Source organism: Aquarana catesbeiana, linkage group LG12 (assembly GCF_042186555.1).
Source record: "Aquarana catesbeiana isolate 2022-GZ linkage group LG12, ASM4218655v1, whole genome shotgun sequence".
Classification (NCBI taxonomy): domain Eukaryota; kingdom Metazoa; phylum Chordata; class Amphibia; order Anura; family Ranidae; genus Aquarana; species Aquarana catesbeiana.
The window spans coordinates 134,728,478-134,750,422 of record NC_133335.1 but is presented as its reverse complement, the minus strand read 5'-3'; positions in this window follow the sequence as shown (position 1 = coordinate 134,750,422).

Sequence of the window (21,945 nt, the reverse complement as noted above, 5' to 3'; positions counted from 1 at the left end):
AATATCCCTTCCCTCTACATTAGAACGCTAACCATCATACCAAGGGGTTGTTACTTCCCAGATATTTCTCACACAGGTTGAATTGTCTTAAAACAAATCATTTCTACCCCACATTAGAAGTCAGTACAATATATCCACATTCATAATGAATATACATAGTGAAAAATATTCTTGTGAAAAATATTAAAAATAAAATAAAGAATAGGATAAAAATAAAATGAAATTAAAAATTACAAAAAAAAAAAAAAAAAAAATTTAATGAATAAAATATATACAATTAAAACAAATAAAAAAATAAAAAATAATAATAATAAAAAGTCAAAAATAAAAAAATAATAAACAATAAAAAAAAAATGTTCTGCGATTCGCACTCTCAAAAAAAAAGGAGAAAATAGTGATAGGAAACTACACAATAAATAATAATTCCTAGTGAAAAACATGCATGTATATAGACATCTGCATATACAAATATACATGCATGTAGGTGTAAGCGTAAAAGACATAAGTACAGTGTAAATCTTAATATAAAATTATAAGTGTGCAATCATATTTAAATATGAACTACTACATTATCTCATGCACGTCTCTCAATTACCCCATGTGCGACATAGGGGGTCATTTACTATAACTGCAGGAAGTACTGGGCACTGCGATATAAGCGGGGAACAAACGTTTGTAAATTCTAAATTGCCGCTAATTAGCGCTTCCGCGTATATACACATGCCAATTCTTATAAAGTTGTTATATAGCACTGTACTGTAGCCATGATCCATGTATGTGAAAGAAACATTTTTATCAGAGATGTGCTCTAGTTCCCGTGCATCTATTGATTTATATTGCAATTAGTATTCCTAGTTTTTTTTCCTTCTTTTGCTAAGAAATGCAGTTCTGAATGATAATTACATAGTAATGTCTGCTATTCTGTAAAGTTACATGTATTAATCATTTAGGTTACCTATTTGTTGTATGTTGTTTTTTTCATGTTTTTGATTTATTATTTATTAATTTAGTTGACTATAAAGCAGTAATTATTTATGTTCATTCTTTAATAATACTACACTCTTATGCAGGTCTTGTACTTAGCACAATGGCTTAGTGGTCTGCTTGGATATCTCCACACTGCTCATGGTATGAGTTCAAACAACAGCCAACCTACCATCCACCAGCTGTGTTTATTTTTTCAGTGCACAAGTGAATTAAAATAAACAAACAAATAAATGTAAACTGCCCTTTAGCTAGTGTGTGGTGTTTGGAATGTCACATCATATTATAATTGAATACTTACATAACATTGCATGCATTTAAAGAGTTAATACAATAAAAACTTTCACATTAAAGTGCATTGGCTACTTGGCAATCACCTATTTTCAGTATATATACGTATATTTGTGTTGCTTTGGCTAATTGGCTAACTGGCATTCTCTTTTTCCCACCAATACAATCTTTTAGGATTTTTCTGTGGGATTTGAACCCATGAGTCTTTCAATACCTGAATGTTTGAAGGTAGAGGTGCTAACTGCTAGCTATTGGGCTGAGCACAATTATACGTACAAAATACTTTTACTAGTGTTTGATGTGTTATATACTATACAATAAAGTTTATCAAATGTAAACTGCTTGTTAGCTAGTGTGTGGTGTTTGGAGATTCACACCATAATATTAGTGAATACTTACATACCATTGCAAGAATTTGAAGAGTTAATACAATAATATCAACCACATTAAAGTGTATTGGCTACTTGGCATTCACTGTATGCTGCTTTAGCTAATTGGCTAAAACTGGCTAACAGTAATTCTCCTTTTCTCCACCAATAGTAATCTTTTAGGATTCTTCTGTGGGATTTGAGCCCATGAGTCTTTCAATACCTGAATTTTTGAAGGTAGAGGTGCTAACTGCTAGCCTATTGGGCTGAGCACAATTATATATACAAAATACTTTTACTAGTGTTTGATGGTTTATATACCATACAATAAAGTTTATCAAATGTAAACGGCTTGTTAGCTAGTGTATGGTGTTTTGGAGATTCACACCATAATATTAGTGAAGACTTATTTATTTTTATTTAAGGTACTTCTATAGTGCTGTCAATTTACGCAGTGCTTTACATATACATTATACACTCACATGGGCCCCTACCCTCAAGGAGCTTACAATCTAAGGTCCCTAACTCACATTCATATACTAGGGCCAATTTAGACAGAAGCCAATTAACCTACCAGCATGTCTTTGGAGTGTGGGAGGAAACCGGAGTACCTGGAGGAAACCCACGCAGGCACAGGGAGAACATGCAAACTCCAGGCAGGTAGTCTTGTGGTGTGGTTGGGAATACGAACCAGCGACCCTTTTTACTGCTAGGTAGGGATGAGCCGACCCCCCCCCTGTTCGGTTCGCACCAGAACATGTGAACAGGAAAAAAGTTTGTTCGAGCACGCGAACACCGTTAAAGTCTATGGGGGTCATTTACTATAGCGCCAGGAAGTACTGGGCACTATGGCAAATAATAGCTCCCATTTTAGCCAAAGAAAATTTCAACCGGCGAATGTGCGAATGAAAAATTAGTGCTATTAGTGAGAAACACATGTTGGTAAATTCTAAGCTGGCGCTAATTAGCGCTTCCGCGTATATGCAAATGCCAATTCCTACCAAGTTGTTATATAGTACTGCACTGTAACCATGATCCATGTATGTGAAAGAAACATTTTTATGTGAGATGTGCTCTACCTCGTGTGCATCTATTGATGTATGTTGCAATTAGTATTCCTAGTTTTTTCCTTCTTTTGCTAACTAATGCAGTTCTGAATGATTATTACATAGTAATGTCTGCTATTCTGTAAAGTTACATGTATTAAACATTTAGGTTACCTATTTGTTGTATGTTGTTTTTTATTTTTTAAATTTAGGTGAATTTAAAGCGGTAATTATTTATATTCATTCTTTAATCATACTACACTATTATGCAGGTCTCATACTTAGCACAATGGCTTAGTAGTCTGCTCAGATGTCTCCACAGCACTCACAGTACAAGTTCAAATACCAGCCAACCTACCATCCCCCAGCTGTGTTTATTTTTTCAGTGCACAAGAGAATTAAAATGAACAAAATGTAATCTGCCCATTAGTTAGTGTGTGGTGTTTGGAATTTCACACCATAATAGTATTGAATACTTACATATCATTGCATGCATTTGAAGAGTTAATATAATAGAATCAGCCAAATTTAAAGTGCATTGGCTAATTGGCATTCACCTATTTTCAGCATATGCTGCTTTGGCTAATTGGCTAATAGTCATTTGCTTTTTTTTCACCAATTCAATCTTTTAGTATTTCTCTGTGGGATTTGAACCCATGAGTTCTTCAAGGTAGAAGTGCTGACCGCTAGCCTATTGGGTGTAGCACAGTCATACATAGAAAATACATTCACTAGTGTTTGATGTTTCTTCTCCCAGAGCTGTCTCTCCTGCTGCCACCATCTTCTCCCGCTGATGTGTTCTTCAGCGCAGCTGGTTACCCACTAATAAAAAAAAAGCTGCTCTTCTTGTGGCTATCCGATAATGTCACCCGGAGAGTCCGCTCCATGGCTATGTAAGAGACGCCACACAGCGGGTGACAACACAGCGAAGGAAGACCACCATGGAAGAAGAGCAGCTTTTTTTTTTATTAGCGGGTAACCAGCGGTGCGGAAGAACACAGCAGATGGAGAAGATGGCGGCGGCAGGAGAGACGGCTCTGGGAGAATAAAGCTCGGGGAGAAGATGGAGGAGGGAGAGACAGCGTCTGGAGAAGATGGCTCAGGGAAGAAGACAGCTCAGAGCTATTTTACAATAAAGGACTTGTCAAAAACCGGCTATTGATTTTTTTTACATTTCACTGCTTTTTTTGGTGAATGGGTAGGGGTAAAATGTACCCCATACCTATTCACATAGGGGGCAGGATCTGGGAACCCCCTTTTTAAAGGGGGCTTCCAGATTCTGATAAACCCCCTGCCTGCAGACCGAAAACCACCGACCAGGGTTGTCGGGAAGAGGCCCTTGTCCCCATCAACATGGGGAAAAGGTGCTTTGGGGCATGTGGCCTGGTAAGGTTCAGAAGGGGAGGGTGCTCACTCGTCCCCCCCTATCCTGACCTCCAGGCTGCATACTCAGATAAGGGTCTGGTATGGATTTTGGGGGGCCCCACATCAAATTTATTTTAAATTTTGGTGTGGGGTTCCCCTTAAAGTCCATACCGAAGGGCCTGGTATGTACTGGGGGGACCCTACGACATTTTTTTCCTTGAATTTTGGAATTCTATACTATAATATTATTGAATAAGTACATACCATTGCATGCACTTGAAGAGTTAAAATATGGAATAAAGCAAGCTGATGTGCTTTGGCTAAATATGCTTCTGAGTACAATGCCCACTTCCAGGAGGTGATACTGTCAGTGGGATTTAAATTCATGGCTTGAACTTTTGGGGGCAGCAGGGTATACCGCTATGCTACAGAGCTGAGCACTTACCTATAGAGAAAATACATTTACTAATGTTTGATTCTATACAATAATGTTTTGCATTTCAGGCATTAATATTATAGTAACAACCATGCTCATGCCGATGTGGCATTGGCTAATAGGCATTTGCCTCTTTTCAGCATATGCTGCTGAGTACAATGCAAGCTTTCAGTAGGTGATACCATCTGTGTGATTTTCAGCCATTTGAGCACAATTATATTGAGAACATATGTTTACTAGTGTTTGATGGTGGGACTACTTTATATTCTAGGTATAAAATAGTACTCAGCACAGTGACTTAGGCACCTTTCACACTTGTGCGACCTGAAAGTTGCAAAATTTTAATGCGACTTTAAGCAATGCCTGTGTAATCTTGAGGTCTATGGATGCAGGAGTCGCAGGGAAAGACACGCAACTTTCCCACGATTTTGCATCAGCAATTTTGCCGCAATTCCAGGGAATGCCTGTGTAAACTTGAGGTCTATGGACCTCAACTCGCATCAAAGTCAGACCAAAGTAGTACAGGGACTACGTTGAAGTCAGTGTTACTTGAAGTCGCACAGATATGAATGGTACACATTGAAAATCATGGGGTATGACTTGTCATACGACTCTGATGTCCAAAGTTGCACAAGTGTGACTCAGCCCAACTTTGTCAGCGATTTCATAGACATCAGTGCACTTTCCTGCACAGATGTCTAGTTAAATCACATAGGTCCCAACTGTTCTCCTTTAAGAAGGTGTCCTATGCCTACCTACTTTTGCTAATAGGTGTCCCTTATACCCATCTCAAAAAGTTGGGAGGTAAGAAATCACCCCCTGAAGTCGCCCAAAGTAGTGCAGGAACTACTTTTGGGAATCGTTGTGGCGTCGCACCAATTCGGACAGTTCCATTGCCATCAATAGGCTCCGATGTGGCCTACAATTTGACATGTCAATTCAGACCTATGTGAACATGGGTGAAGTTACATAGATATTAGAGCAGCACGGTTCTGGCCAAAATGAGAATCACAATTTTTTTGCTTAGGATAAAAAGATCACGATTCTCGCGACGTAAAATCTTTCACATTATCCCACAAGAAATTGGGCTAACTTTTCTTTTTTTTTTTTTTTTTTTTTTTTTTAATTCATTAAAGTAATTTATTCCAAAAAAAATTGCATTTGAAAGGCGCAAATACAGTGTGACATAAAATATTGTAACAACCACCATTTTATTCTCTAGGGTCTCTACTAAAAAAATGTAGATAATGTTGGGGGGGTTTAAGTAATTTTCTAGCAAAAAAAAAAAAAAAAAATTTTAACCTGAAACCAACAAATGTCAGAAAAATGTTTAGTGTTTAAGTGGTTAAACTTTCCTCACTTACACAGAATTCTATTTAATTGACAAATTGTTACAAGGTTTCTAGTTAAGTTCACTGATAAAGAATGTTCTAATTCTTGGCAGACTTCCTGGTTTTTCGGCTGTGGCTTCAGAAGAGCAGAGAGTTCTTTGCATAGCAAAAATCGTGAAATGCTTTTTTCAAGATCGTAAAGGGGAAAAAAATAACGATGACGATTAATCATGCAGCTCTAATAAATATGCATGGAATTTAACCACTTCAGCCCCGGAAGGATTTACCCCCTTCCTGACCAGAGCACTTTTTACAATTCGGCACTGCGTCGCTTTAACTGCTAATTGCGCGGTCATGCAATGCTGTACCCAAACGAAATTTGCATCCTTTTCTTCCCACAAATAGAGCTTTCTTTTGATGGTATTTGATCACCTCTGCCGTTTTTATTTTTTGCGCTATAAACGGAAAAAGACTGAAAATTTTGAAAAAAAATGATATTTTCTACTTTTTGTTATAAAAAAAATCCAATAAACTAAATTTTAGTCATACATTTAGGCCAAAATGTATTCGGCCACATGTCTTTGGTAAAAAAAATGTCAATAAGCGTATATTTATTGGTTTGCGCAAAAGTTATAGCGTCTACAAACTAGGGTACATTTTCTGGAATTTACACAGCTTTTAGTTTATGACTGCCTATGTCATTTCTTGAGGTGCTAAAATGGCAGGGCAGTACAAACCCCCCCCAAATGACCCCATTTTGGAAAGTAGACACCCCAAGGAAATTGCTGAGAGGCATGTTGAGCCCATTGAATATTTATTTTTTTTGTCCCAAGTGATTGAATAATGACAAAAAAAAAAAAATTTACAAAAAGTTGTCACTAAATGATATATTGCTCACACAGGCCATGGGCATATGTGGAATTGCACCCCAAAATACATTCAGCTGCTTCTCCTGAGTATGGGGATACCACATGTGTGGCACTTTTTGGGAGCCTAGCCGCGTACGGGGCCCCGAAAACCAATCACCGCCTTCAGGATTTCTAAGGGCATACATTTTTGATTTCACTCCTCACTACCTATCACAGTTTTGAAGGCCATAAAATGCCAAGATGGCACAAACCCCCCCAAATGACCCCATTTTGGAAAGTAGACACCCCAAGCTATTTGCTGAGAGGCATGGTGAGTATTTTGCAGCTCTCATTTGTTTTTGAAAATGAAGAAAGACCAGAAAAAAATTTTTTTTTTTTCTTTTTTCAATTTTCAAAACTTTGTGACAAAAAGTGAGGTCTGCAAAATACTCACTATACCTCTCAGCAAATAGCTTGGGGTATCTACTTTCCAAAATTGGGTCATTTGGGGGGGGGGGTTTGTGCCACCTGGGCATTCCATGGCCTCCGAAACTGTGATAGGCAGTGAAGAGTGAAATCAAAAATTTACGGCCTTAGAAAGCCTGAAGGCGGTGCTTGGTTTTCGGGGTCCCGTGCGTGGCTAGGCTCCCAAAAAGTCCCACACATGTGGTATCCCCGTACTCAGGAGAAGCAACAGAATTTATTTTGGGGTGTAATTTCACAAATCCCCATGGCATGTTTGAGCAATATAACATTTAGTGACAACTTTGCGCAAAAAAAAAAAAAAAAAATTTGTCTCTTTCCCGCAACTTGTGTCACAATATAAAATATTCCATGGACTCGACATGACTCTCAGCAAATAGCTTGGGGTGTCTACTTTCCAAAATGGGGTCATTTGGGGGGGTTTGAACTGTCCTGGCATTTTATGCACAACATTTAGAAGCTTATGTCACACATTACCCACTCTTCTAACCACTTGAAGACAAAGCCCTTTCTGACACTTTTTGATTACATGAAAAAATTATTTTTTTTTGCAAGAAAATTACTTTGAACCCCCAAACATTATATATTATTTTAAAGTAAATGCCCTACAGATTAAAATGGTGGGTGTTTCATTTTTTTTTTCACACAGTAATTGCGCAGCGATTTTTCAAACGCATTTTTTGTGGAAAAAACACACTTTTTTAAATTTTAATGCACTAAAACACACTATATTGCCCAAATGTTTGATGAAATAAAAAAGATGATCTTAGGCCGAGTACATGGATACCAAACATGACATGCTTTAAAATTGCGCACAAACGTGCAGTGGCAACAAAATTAATACATAAAAGCCTTTAAAAGCCTTTACAGGTTAACACTTTAGATTTACAGAGGAGGTCTACTGCTAAAATTACTGCCCTCGATCTGACCTTCGCGGTGATACCTCACATGCATGGTGCAATTGCTGTTTACATTTGACGCCAGACCGACGCTTGCGTTCGCCTTAGCGCGAGAGCAGGGGGGACAGGGGTGGTTTTTTTTTTTTTTTTTTCTTTATTATTTTTTTGCTTTTTTATCTTATTTTTAAACTTTTCCTTTCATTTTTTTTTTAAATCATTTTTATTGTTATCTCAGGGAATGTAAATATCCCCTATGATAGCAATAGGTAGTGACAGGTACTCTTTTTTGAAAAAATTGGGGTCTATTAGACCCTAGATCTCTCCTCTGCCCTCAAAGCATCTGACCACACCAAGATCGGTGTGATAAAATGCTTCCCCAATTTCCCAATGGCGCTGTTTACATCCGGCGAAATCTAAGTCATAAAATGCTCGTAGCTTCCGGTTTCTTAGGCCATAGAGATGTTTGGAGCCACTCTGGTCTCTGATCAGCTCTATGGTCAGCTGGCTGAATCACCGGCTGCATTCTCAGGTTCCCTGTTGAGACAGGAGAGCCAGAGAAAAACACGGAAGACAGTGGGGGGGGCATTCCCTCCCACTGCTTGTAAAAGCAGTCTAGAGGCTAATTAGCCGCTAGGATTGCTTTTACATGAAAGCCGAACGCTGGCTAAAAAGAATGATACCAAGATGATACCTAAACCTGCAGGCATCATTCTGGTATAACCACTCAAAGTCGTGAATGGCGTACCTGAAGACAAAAAAATGGTTAACAATAAAGCACAGTAAACGGTAAAGTATAAAAAATTGCATACCTGAAAAGCAAACATGATAAAACATAATAACAATAAAACATTGCAGAATATAATACAGTAAAAAAGAGCAGAACAATAGAGAGAGAATAGAGAGAGAGAGAACAATGAAACGACAACTATTTTTTTTTATTTTTGTTTGTGTTTTTTTTTTTTTTACACTTTTTTTTGTAACTGTAACTTTTATAACTGTAACCGGTTCCAGGTTCGGGTCTCTCAAAATGCGATGGCATCTTGGGAGACCCTGTGATAGTGTGCCTAGTCTGTGCAATGCTGTACCCTACGCTAATACTCAACTAGTGTATGGTAGCGTTCAAAACATTCACCAATGCAAAGACCAGGATTATCAGGACAGGAGGGACAATAATAGCGGGTGTCACGCCTATATCCGCGCTTGCTGCAGACACAACATCTTTTTTGGGGGGGTTCGTTGGGTAGGGGTACTCGGGAGGACATATAAATGCCTCTCATGCAGCCGACTGCATTTGGTTGGGGATGTGAATAGGGGAAGTACGGGCGCTGCAGAAGCGGTGGGTTCCCAATTAGGATTGGCGAATGCAGCAGGAAGGGCATTATGGGCACGACAGGCCTATGTTTGTCTTTTTGGTGGCAGCGGGACACTACTTGTGCTTGCCACCTCACCAGCTTGAACTGCACTTATGGGACTCGCCACGTCACCAAGTGTTACTGCAGTGCTGGTTTGACTACGACCGGGGTGTACTAGGCCGCTGGTGCTTGCCAGTTCACCAAAACGCTACAAAAAAAAGTAACAGTGATCGATCGATACTGCACTTGGGTGGGCTGGGCTGGGCCGGGCGGAGGGGCAAAACGCAGGTGCTAGCAGGTATCTGGGCTGATCCCGCTAACACTGCGTTTTTGGGAACCCTAAACTGCTGGGGACGCTAGTATAGATCTGATCGGATCAGATATTGATCCGATCAGATACTATACCACTAAGGGAGGCGTATGCTGCGTGCGTGGGTGTTAGCGGTACTGGCGCTAATCTGACGCTGCCTGGGGCTGGTGCTTGCCAGTTCACCAAAATGCTACCAAGAAAACTGTTAGCGATCTCAGGGATCAGGCCTGACTCTGCGAACGCTGCAGTTATGCGTTTAGTGTTTTGTAAGTGACAGTGATCGATCGATACTACACTTGGGTGGGCTGCGCTGGGCCGGGCGGAGGGGAAAAACGCAGGTGCTAGCAGGTATCTGTACTGATCCCGCTAACACTGCGTTTTTGGGAACCCTAAACTGCTGGGGACGCTAGTATAGATCTGATCGGATCAGATATTGATGCGTTCAGATACTATACCACTAAGGGAGGCGTATGCTGCGTGCGTGGGTGTTCGCGGTACTGGCGCTAATCTGACGCTGCCTGGGGCGACGCATATCACCGCCGGGCGATCAGGGGGCTAAACCTTTATTCGGTAATAAACGGCGGGTGCCCTGACACTATAAAAAATAAACAAACTAACCAGCGTCACCCGTAACAGTTATACGGTGATCAGTGGTGAAAGGGTTAACTAGGGGGCAATCAAGGGGTTAAAACATTTATTAGATAGTATATGGGGGTCCTTGTCGCTATAAAACGCTGACAGCAAACCTAGGTGTCAGTTTGTGACTGGGGGGGTGATTGGGGGGGATCGGGGGGCGATCGGGGGGGGGGGTCGGGGGTGTTTAGTGTGCCTGGCATGTTCTACTGTGTTGTGTGTGAGTGTTGGTGCACTTACATGTCGTCTCTCCTCGGCGCTGGAACGGAAACTGCCCAGCCGAGGAGAGATGACATCACATCCTCTGCCTCTGTGTACTATACAGAGGCAGGGGATGTTTCTCATTGGCTGGGAGCGATCGCGAGGGGGGGGGGCACGATCGGATGGTCTCCCCCTCGTCTCTCATCGCTCCCAACCAAATGCCGACCGCCGATGGCACCGGGGGGGTCCGATCGGACCCCCCCGCCCGCGGGAAGGCAATCACATACCAGGTATGTGATTTTGCCTGCCCGTGCCACTCTGCTCACGTATATAGACGTGAGGCGGTCGGCAAGTGGTTAAGGGGGACAACTTTTCGTGTGACTCTGAGGTCCAAAGCTCCATGAAAAGTCACCCAAGTGTGAAAGTAACCTAATGCGATTAATTGATAACACCTTTGAATAAGGCCCCATTTGCACTTGTGCGACCTTAAAATTGCACAGCTTTGTCATGACTTGAAGCAATGTCTGTGTAATCTTGTGGTGTATGGACCTCAAATTGCATCAAAGTCAAACCAAGGTAGTGCAGGGACGAAATTGCTACACCTTCAGGATGCACAAGTGACAATAGTGCCAAATTTAAAGGTGTTATCCTTGAATCTCATTCACACTGCTGCGACCTGAAAGTCACACTATTTTGCTGCCATTTTACCGCTGCAACTTGGCCCCAACTTCTGGGAATGCCTGTGTAATATTGTACCCGATATACCTCAAGTCACACCAAAGTAGTACAAGGACTACTTTGAAGTTGGTGCGACTTAAAGTAGCACAGATATGAATGGTTATCATTAAGAATCATAGGGTACAACTTGTCATGCAACTCAGAGGTCCAAATTTGCTGGAAAATTTGCCCAGCTGTGAAACAAGTCATATATATTTTAATAAAAGGAGCTCTCATTTATACTTGCATAGTCCTTACTGATTTACATCAGAAGAACAAATGCAGGAAGTGATGTGTGCACATGGGATGGAAGCAAATGTGTGGTGATGCCAAACAAATCAATGAACCCCACCCACACCAAATCTAACTATGACATCCACCCCCCGCATTAAGTACAAGTACATATCATACACTTACCCGGCCAATGAGCAGCTCCTCCTCTCTGCTGAAGAGACCTCGCCATGTCTACCTAGATGGAGATCCTGACCAGCACAGGAACTTCCGGGTGCATACAATGACTAATTTCCAGGTCAGAAGGTGAAACCACGCTTTTGATTGCAGCTGCGAATATTTAATCTCAACCATGATTAGTATTTTTTATTTTCAGATATGCAAATCTGTATTTCTACATATATTTGAAGGTAAACTTAAGGGAGTTTGATAAGAAATGGTGTCCCTGGGTTAGCAGCAGGTGAATTACAAAGGCAAAAGGCCCAGTTTGAGCCCTGGTTCACATTGACAGCAGGAGGAAAGCGTCCAGCTGAACGCACACAATTTCATTCCTACATGTCAGTCCCGACTGTGGGGGCAACATCAGAGACATCAGTGCAGGTTTCTGCACCAATATCAATACAAATCGCACCAATTAGAACAGTACAATTGCCACAGATTTGACATGTCAAATCACACCAATGTGAACCAGAGCTGACACATTCAAACACTGCCTATCCACCAGCTGAATTCAGTACCTGCAATTCTCCACAGCTGTTAATGATAAAGGTGGAATCTTTATATATAACTTGCAGTTGTGCAGAAGCCTAGGTTTACATTGGAGTGATTGGTCATGCGATTTGAGAGATCACATCGCATGACTATTGGCAATGGCACTGTTCCAATCGATGCAACATTTTTTTTGTGGCACCCATCAATTTGCTAAAGTAGTTCCTGCACTACTTTTGCCGATTTCAGGTGTGACGTCAATAGACATTTGTGTATGAAGCCACCTGAAATCACGCTGACCTTGCTACTTTGAAATCGTGCTACTTCAAGTGAAGTAGCGCAATTTTAAAGTAGCATGTGAACCAGGGCAAAGAGATTAGTTTTTTTGGTGCACAAATACATATTGAAATAAAATATGAGATATTGCACTTTCCCAAAACCACCACCCACAAAAACTAAAGAGAAGGAAAAAAAAAAAAAAAAAAAAAAAAAAAAAAACCACACACCAAAAGCTCAATAATGTACTTTTATTTTACCAGCAGAAAAAAAATAAATTTACATTTACCAGCTTCAAAAAAATTTGGACAGGATATATGGCGCTACATTTAGCAACGGAATTTTAAGGGCCCTGCTCATAGGAGCTTACAATCTAAAATTAAACAAAACCTTAGAGTGGACACAGCTTTAATTTCAGTGTATAGCAGGCAACACATCACATTATTATCTGCAAGATTATAGAAACATACTTAACAGTCATTCTTACAAAGCATTCCAACATAATATTACAAAAGACTTATTCAAAACACCCACCACCAGCCCACAATCCACACATACATACATTGGTGACCATGTTCTGCTGGAAGCTGCATTTCGGTGTACACGATTAAACGAGATCAAAAAGAGTAGGTCAGCAGATGCTTCCAAACGATGTTTGCATGATCAGACAGGAACAATACACGCACAACATTGACAGCATGGCCACATAAACCCACTTTTGATTGAAAAAAAATGCACAAGAATTTCATCAAATCTCCCAATATCATTCCTTCTCCCTCACAAGAAAAAACCTGACCTTCTTAGGCCAAACAAACCCCCCCCCCACTGCAGGCCTTTATATAAGAGAGGTTGTATTGTTAGCACACTGACACACCCAATAGAAGTACACGCCCACCAGTATCTTTCAATCTGTCTCTTCATGTATGTCTAAAGTGATTGCACCTGATGAGCACGAACACATAATAGTATTTGCAACTGTGTTAGACTTGGCTATGTGCATCAAATCTCCAACTACAGGCCAAAGATCAAAGTCCATTTGCATCCACATAAACAAAGCAACAGTTTTCTAAGTATATTTACCTGTGCAGTGTAAAATTTGAAATGTCCAAGTCCCTGAGCATGATTAGTGCTGATTAGGGATGAGCTTCGTGTTCGAGTCGAACCCATGTTCGACTCGAACATCGGCTGTTCGCCCATTCGCCGAATTGCGAACGATATGGGCCGTTCGCGCCAAATTCGTGTGGCGCGTCACGGCCCATAATTCACTGCGGCATGGCAGTGCATTGCTTGCTGATGATTGGCCAAGCATGCACTATGACCCGCATGCTTGGCCAATCACAGCGCCGCCTGAACAGAGAGCCATAATTGGCCAAAGCCAAGGAGGCTTTGGCCAATTATGGCTCAGGGGATTTAGTACACGCCCCACACTATATAAGGCCGCCTGCACGGCGGCCCTGTGTAGTGTGTGTTCCGGCGTTCATTGAGAGAGAGAGAGAGACACAGACAGTGTCATTTGATTTGAGTTAGATAGATTAGGCAGAACAGTCAGTCAGTTAGCTGCACTTACAGTGTATTGTGTATATATATGCATCCCAGGTGTTGCATATATATATATACACTGTATTCAGTTTAGCTAGATCCGTTCCTGTTATCTTCTAGACTATTTACATTTAGTGCAGTGCGTCCTGCTCACAGTGTTCAGCTAGATCCGTTCCCGTTATCTTCCTACTGACAGGCAGGCTTGTCTGATTACAGTATATAAAGCTACCTGAAGAAAATTACTGGTGTTCTATTTGATCCTATTAGTACCACGGTCAGGCAGCTAGACTATTTACATTTAGTACAGTGCGTCCTGCTCACAGTGTTCAGCTAGATCCGTTCCTGTTATCTTCCTACTGACAGGCAGGCTTGTCTGGTTACAGTATATAAAGCTACCTGAAGAAAATTACTGGTGTTCTATTTGATCCTATTAGTACCACGGTCAGGCAGCTAGACTATTTACATTTAGTACAGTGCGTCCTGCTCACAGTGTTCAGCTAGATCCGTTCCTGTTATCTTCCTACTGACAGGCAGGCTTGTCTGGTTACAGTATATAAAGCTACCTGAAGAAAATTACTGGTGTTCTATTTGATCCTATTAGTACCACGGTCAGGCAGCTAGACTATTTACATTTAGTACAGTGCGTCCTGCTCACAGTGTTCAGCTAGATCCGTTCCTGTTATCTTCCTACTGACAGGCAGGCTTGTCTGGTTACAGTATATAGAGCTACCTGAAGAAAATTACTGGTGTTCTATTTGATCCTATTAGTACCACGGTCAGGCAGCTAGACTATTTACATTTAGTACAGTGCGTCCTGCTCACAGTGTTCAGCTAGATCCGTTCCTGTTATCTTCCTACTGACAGGCAGGCTTGTCTGGTTACAGTATATAAAGCTACCTGAAGAAAATTACTGGTGTTCTATTTGATCCTATTAGTACCACGGTCAGGCAGCTAGACTATTTACATTTAGTACAGTGCGTCCTGCTCACAGTGTTCAGCTAGATCCGTTCCTGTTATCTTCCTACTGACAGGCAGGCTTGTCTGGTTACAGTATATAAAGCTACCTGAAGAAAATTACTGGTGTTCTATTTGATCCTATTAGTACCACGGTCAGGCAGCTAGACTATTTACATTTAGTACAGTGCGTCCTGCTCACAGTGTTCAGCTAGATCCGTTCCTGTTATCTTCCTACTGACAGGCAGGCTTGTCTGGTTACAGTATATAAAGCTACCTGAAGAAAATTACTGGTGTTCTATTTGATCCTATTAGTACCACGGTCAGGCAGCTAGACTATTTACATTTAGTACAGTGCGTCCTGCTCACAGTGTTCAGCTAGATCCGTTCCTGTTATCTTCCTACTGACAGGCAGGCTTGTCTGGTTACAGTATATAAAGCTACCTGAAGAAAATTACTGGTGTTCTATCCCAGCTTAGTGCAGCTACAGGCCATTAGTATGTCTGGAAGGCCAAGAAGGAGAGGCAGACAGTCACAAGCCAATAAGAGAGGGCAAGCAGGCTCTGTGTCTAGTGCTGGTCGTGGAGACGGTGCATCCTCATCAGCACGTGGCCATGGGACACGCTGGGCCTTTTTTTCGGCAGCTGGCCGTGTTGAGCCGCAACATGCGGAAGACTTGGTCAAGTGGATGACCAAGCCGTCCTCATCCTCCTCATCCTCTCTCACCCATGCCCAGGGTGCTTTGTCTGGCAAAGCAGCGGCCTCTTCCCTCAGCTCAATGTCATCAGTGACTCCTTCCCTAGCTCCACCATGTCCTCATGAGGATTCCCTCGAACTGTTTGACCACAGTGTTGGGTACATGCTCCAGGAGGATGCCCAGCGTTTGGAAGGCTCTGATGATGATACTGAGCTCGATGAAGGCAGTAACATGAGCACGGACAGAGGGGGTGCCCAAGAAGGACAGCAATCTGGCAGTCATGCTCCCCCTGCTGCAGCATACTGCCAGGTTTGCTCCAGTGATGAGGAGGGAGGGGATGATGAGGTCACTGACTCAACGTGGGTGCCTGATAGGAGAGAGGAGGAGGAGGAGGAGGCGGCACATCACCAACGAGGCAGGATGCCCTCCAGGGGCCAGCCTAAGGGCAGTACATTGACTGCATCACACCCCAAAGCTCCACATGTGCAGGGCGCTGCAGTCTCTGCGCGTTATTCAAAAAGTTCTTTGGTGTGGGCCTTTTTTGAGACGAGTGCATCAGATCGCACCGCTGCTATTTGCAACATATGTCTCAAGCGTATCTCACGTGGCCAAAACATCTCCCGCTTGGGTACCACATGCTTGACCAGACATATGTTGACCTGCCATGCAGTTCGTTGGCAAGCGTATCTAAAAGACCCACACCAAAGAACAAAGAGGATCTCTCCTTGCTCCTCATCAGCTGAGATTTCCAACCCCACTAGACCTCCAGTCCTCTCTGAGACCTGCAGTGAGAGGAATGAAGGTATAGAATTAGGTGTGTCACAGCCAAGTACTTGTGGGCAATCTGCTTTTGGTACACCGACGTCAGATTGTACCAGGCAAATTTCCCTGCCCCAGCTGCTGCACCGCCGAAAGAAGTTTGCTCCCAGCCATCCACATGCCCAGCGGTTGAATGCTAGCTTGGCAAAATTGCTAGCACTTCAACTGCTGCCTTTTCAGTTGGTAGACTCTGCCCCCTTCCGTGAGTTTGTGGAATGTGCGGTTCCTCAGTGGCAGGTACCCAAACGCCACTTTTTCTCACGGAAGGCGATTCCGGCTCTCTACCGGCATGTGGAAGGCAATGTCCATGCCTCGCTGGACAGGGCGGTCAGCGATAAGGTGCATATTACCGCTGACTCATGGTCCAGCAGGCATGGACAGGGACGTTACCTAAGTTTCACGGCACATTGGGTGACTCTGCTGGCAGCTGGGTAGGATGCAGGACAAGGTGCAGTAGTGTTGGAGGTTGTTCCGCCACCACGCTTCCAAAATGCTGATTGTGACACACCTCTCTCCTCCACCCCCTCCTCTTCTTCTTCCTCCATGGCCTCTTCCTCGGAACCAGCGGTGCTCCGTAGTCGTTCAAGGGGCTACGCAAGTACGCAGGCCAAAAGATGCCATGCGGTGCTTGAGCTGGTGTGCTTGGGGGACAGGAGCCACACTGGGGCAGAGGTTCTGTCAGCTCTGCAGGGGCAGGTTCAGAGGTGGTTGACGCCACGCCAACTTAAGGCAGGAATGATGGTTTGCGACAATGGCACCAACCTCCTCTCTGCCCTCCGACAGGGACAAATGACCCATGTGCCCTGTTTGGCTCACGTCCTTAACTTGGTGGTGCAGCGGTTCTTGGGCAGGTACCCGGGCTTACAGGATGTCCTGAGGCAGGCCAGGAAAGTCTGTGTGCATTTCCGCCGGTCATATACTGCCAGTGCTCGGCTGACGGACCTCCAAAAGGAGTTTAACCTGCCCAAGAACCGCCTAATCTGTGACATGCCCACCAGGTGGAACTCAACGTTGGCCATGCTGCAGCGGCTGCACACGCAGCAGAGGGCCATCAATGAGTACCTGTGCGACTATGGCACCAGGACAGGGTCAGGGGAGCTTGGTTTTTTTTCCCCACGCCAGTGGGCCATGATCAGGGATGCATGCACTGTCCTGTCACCATTCGAGGAGGCCACGAGGATGGTGAGCAGTGACAGTGCATGCATCAGTGACACTGTCCCCCTTGTCCACCTGTTGGAGCACACGCTGCGTGGAATAATGGACAGGGCACTTGAGGCAGAACAGAGGCAGGAAGAGGAGGACTTCCTTAGCTCTCAAGGCCCCCTTTATCCAGACAGTGTTCCTGCATGCCCGCCGATCACACAGGAAGAGGACGAGGAGGAGGAGGAGGAGGAGGAAGATTGTGTCAGTATGGAGGTGGAGCCTGGCACTCAGCATCAGCAGCAGTCTTTAAGGGATCAGTCCCAAGAAACACATGGACTTGTACGTGGCTGGGAGGAGGTGCCTGCGGACGTTGTCATCCTTAGTGACCCAGAGGACTCCGGACCGAATGCCTCAGCAAACCTACGCTGCATGGCCTCCCTGATCCTGCAAAGCCTGCGTAAGGATCCTCGTATTCGTGGTATCAAGGAGAAGGACCAATACTGGCTGGCAACCCTCCTTGATCCACGTTACAAGGGTAAGGTTGCGGACCTTATCTTGCCATCGCAGAGGGAGCAGAGGATGAAACATCTTCGGGAGGCCTTGCAGAAAGGTCTGTGCAATGCGTTCCCAGAGACTGGGAGGTTACAAACTCCTGTTTCTGGACAACGTGTTGCTGAGGCTTCGGTCAGTCAAAGAAGGAGCGGTGGAGAAGGTGGCCGTCTGACCGATGCGTTCAGACAATTTTTTGGTCCGCAGCCCCAAGGTATGATCGGTTCCAGCAACCATCGCCAGCGTCTGTTTTACATGGTGCAGGAGTACCTAGGGGCAAGATCAGACTTGGACACCTTTCCCACCGAAAATCCTCTGGGTTACTGGGTCTTGAGGATGGATCACTGGCCAGAGCTTGCACAGTATGCAATTGAGCTACTGGCCTGTCCTGCATCCAGCGTTCTTTCGGAACGCACATTCAGTGCTGCTGGAGGCGTGGTAACCGATCACAGGGTGCGTCTGTCCACCGACTCGGTCGATCGGCTGACCTTCATAAAAATTAATGAGTCTTGGATCACCACCAGCTACCAAGCACCTGATGCTGATGTAACCGAATAATTTTTTTTGAAATCTCAGATCCCTTCAAAGACTGCCTATGCTGATGCTGAGTGACTATCCCTGAGTAATTATCCTCTTCCTCCTCAATCATCACGCTGATAGCTTGTAAGAACATTTTTGGTTCTGGGCGCCACCACCAGTGCCTAAGGCACAATTTTTCAGCCCCTGTTTAACAGGGGCATGTTAATTACAATTTTTGATGTAATACTTTGCAGCAGGGCTCGTTCCTGCATTCCAACTAGAGTGTCTGTGAGGGGTTGCAGTGTTGTGGCACCAGCACCAGTGCCTAAGGCCCAATTTTTCTGCCCCTGTCTAACAGGGGCGTGTAATTACAATTTTTGATGCAATACTTTGCAGCAGGGCTCGTTCCTGCGTTCCAACTAGAGTGTCTGTGAGGGGTTGCAGTGTTGTGGCACCAGCACCAGTGCCTAAGGCCCAATTTTTCTGCCCCTATCTAACAGGGGCGTGTAATTACAATTTTTGATGCAATACTTTGCAGCAGGGCTCGTTCCTGCGTTCCAACTAGAGTGTCTGTAAGGGGTTGCAGTGTTGTGGCACCAGCACCAGTGCCTAAGGCCTAATTTTTCAGCTCCTGTTCAACAGGGGCATGTAATTACAATTCTTGATCTAATATTTCACAGCAGGGCCCTGTGAGGGCTTACAGTGTTGTGGCCACAGCAACACCTAAGGCCCAAATTTCTGCTGAGTATATAGGGCAGGACCCTACTTTCAAACATCTAACTTACAAACGACTCCTACTTGCAAACGGAAGGAGACAACAGGAAGTGAGATGAAATCTACCCCTAGGAAGGGAAATTCTCTCCTGTAAGAGTTAATATGGGAAAACAATTTCTCCTTTCCACTGATGCTTTCCAATCCTTGTTCCACAAAAAACCCAAATTTTCAAAAAACATTTTTCATTGGGACAAAAAGTGAGGTGAAATCTTCTGAAGAGGAGGAAAGACAGCAAAACAAATGTCACAGGGGTGATAACCCTTCCCTATGTTTTCCAAAAAGCTTAAAAAAGATTTTTTGGCTGGAGCTAAACGCTTTAAAAATTTACCCGTTCAAAATTACAAAGAGATTCTACTTAACAACAAACCTACAGTCCCTGTCTTGTTTGCACCGCCTGTATACTGCTGTTCAGAGTATATAGGGCCTTTCCTTATTTTAATTTGGGTGCGGGGTTCCCCTTAATATCCATACAAGACCCAAAGGGCCTGGTAATGGACTGGGGGGTACCCATGCCGTTTGTCTCACTGATTTTCATCCATATTGCCATGACCCGACATGACATTAAACCCGCAAGCAGTTTTAAATGAGTTTTTTTCCTTTAAAAATGACATTTGGTGCAGGGACTGTTCTAAACACGGGAAACACGAGCCACTTTACAGGCCTACTATAGACACACCCCAGGTACGATATTTAAAGGAATATTTCACTTTTTTTTTTTTTACTTTTAAGCATCATTAAAATCACTGCTCCCGAAAAAACGGCCGTTTTTAAAAGTTTTTGCATTGATACATGTCCCCTGGGGTAGGACCCGGGTCCCCAAAACCTTTTTAGGACAATACCATGCAAATTAGCCTTTAAAATGAGCACTTTTGATTTCGAACGTTCGAGTCCCATAGACGTCAATGGGGTTCTAACGTTCGTGCGAACTTTCGGTCCGTTCGCAGGTTCTGGTGCGAACCGAACCAGGGGGTGTTCGGCTCATCCCTAGTGCTGATAAACATTAACATCAGTCCCTGGCTGCAATGAGCTTCCAATGTAAAGTCCAAAATTAACTTTCTTACATTAGAACCTATTTCGACAGGAGACAAATAAAATGCCAGCATGTCTTTGGATAGTGGTGAGAAACCCACACAGGGAGAACATATAAACTTCAACACAAGCATTAGCATGTTGGGGAATTGAACCAACATTCCAGGTGCTTCTAGACAGAACTGCTACCCACTTAGTCACCAGGCAGCCCCACACATGTTCTCTGCATCTCTGTGGTGTGAACCAGCCCTAAGTCCATAGCCATGCTCAGTGTCACAAGCAATATACAGTATATTGGCCTAAGTATTGGGATGCCTGCCTTTAAACATACATGAACTGTAATGGCATCCCAGTATTAGTATTGGGTTCAAAACTCATTTGGCCCACCCTTTGCAGCTATAACAGCTTCAACTCTTCTTGTCCACAAGGTTTAGGAGTGTGTCTATGGGAATGTTTGACCATTCTTCCAAGTGCATTTGTGAGGTCAGGCACTGATGTTGGATGAAAAGGCCTGACTTACAGTCTCCTCTCTAATTCATCCCCAAGGTGTTCTGTTGTGTTGAGGTCAGGACTCTGTGCAGGCCAGTCACGTTCCTCCACCCCAAAATCACTCATCCATGTCTTTATGGACCTTGCTTTGTGCACTGGTCCAAATGATTTAATGGAGGGGGATTATGGTGCGGGGTTGTTTTTCAGGGGTTGGGCTTGGCCTCTTAGTTTCAGCTAAGGGAACTCTTAAGGCGTCAGCATACCAAGACATTTTGGACAATTTCATGCTCCCAACTTTGTGGGAACAGTTTGGGGAAAGCCCCTTCCTTTTCCAACATGACTGCACACCAGTACACAAAGCAAGGTCCATAAAGACATGGGTGAGCAAGTTTGGGGTGGAGAAACTTGACTGGCCTGCACAGAGTCCTGGCCTCAACCCAATAGAACACCCTTTGGCTGAATTAGAGTAGAGACTGCGAGCCAGGCCTTCTCATCCAACATCAGTGCCTGGCCTCACAAATGCACTTCTGAAAGAATGATCAAACATTCCCATAGGCACACTAAACCTTGTGGACAGCCTTCCCAGAAGCTATTCTAGCTGCAAAGGGTGGGCCAAATCAAATTTTAACCCTACAGACTAAGACTGGGCTGCCATTAAAGTTCATGTGTGTGTAAAGGCAGGCGTCCCAATACTTTTGGCTATATAGTGTATCTGGAAAAGACTTACAATGGTGGTGGAACCCTCCTACACATAACTACTACATTTAGACATAGTTATAGGACCTGGGAGATGAAACAACTTCTCTACTTGAAGTAACATGGTTGGGATTTGAACCCAGACCCTCAGAGATACTAAGCAGAAGTTCTAACCTCTAAGCCACAGAGCTGCCACATGTGAGGCCCTCCTACACATAACTACACATAAAAACACATAAATACTGCATTTCTATGGAC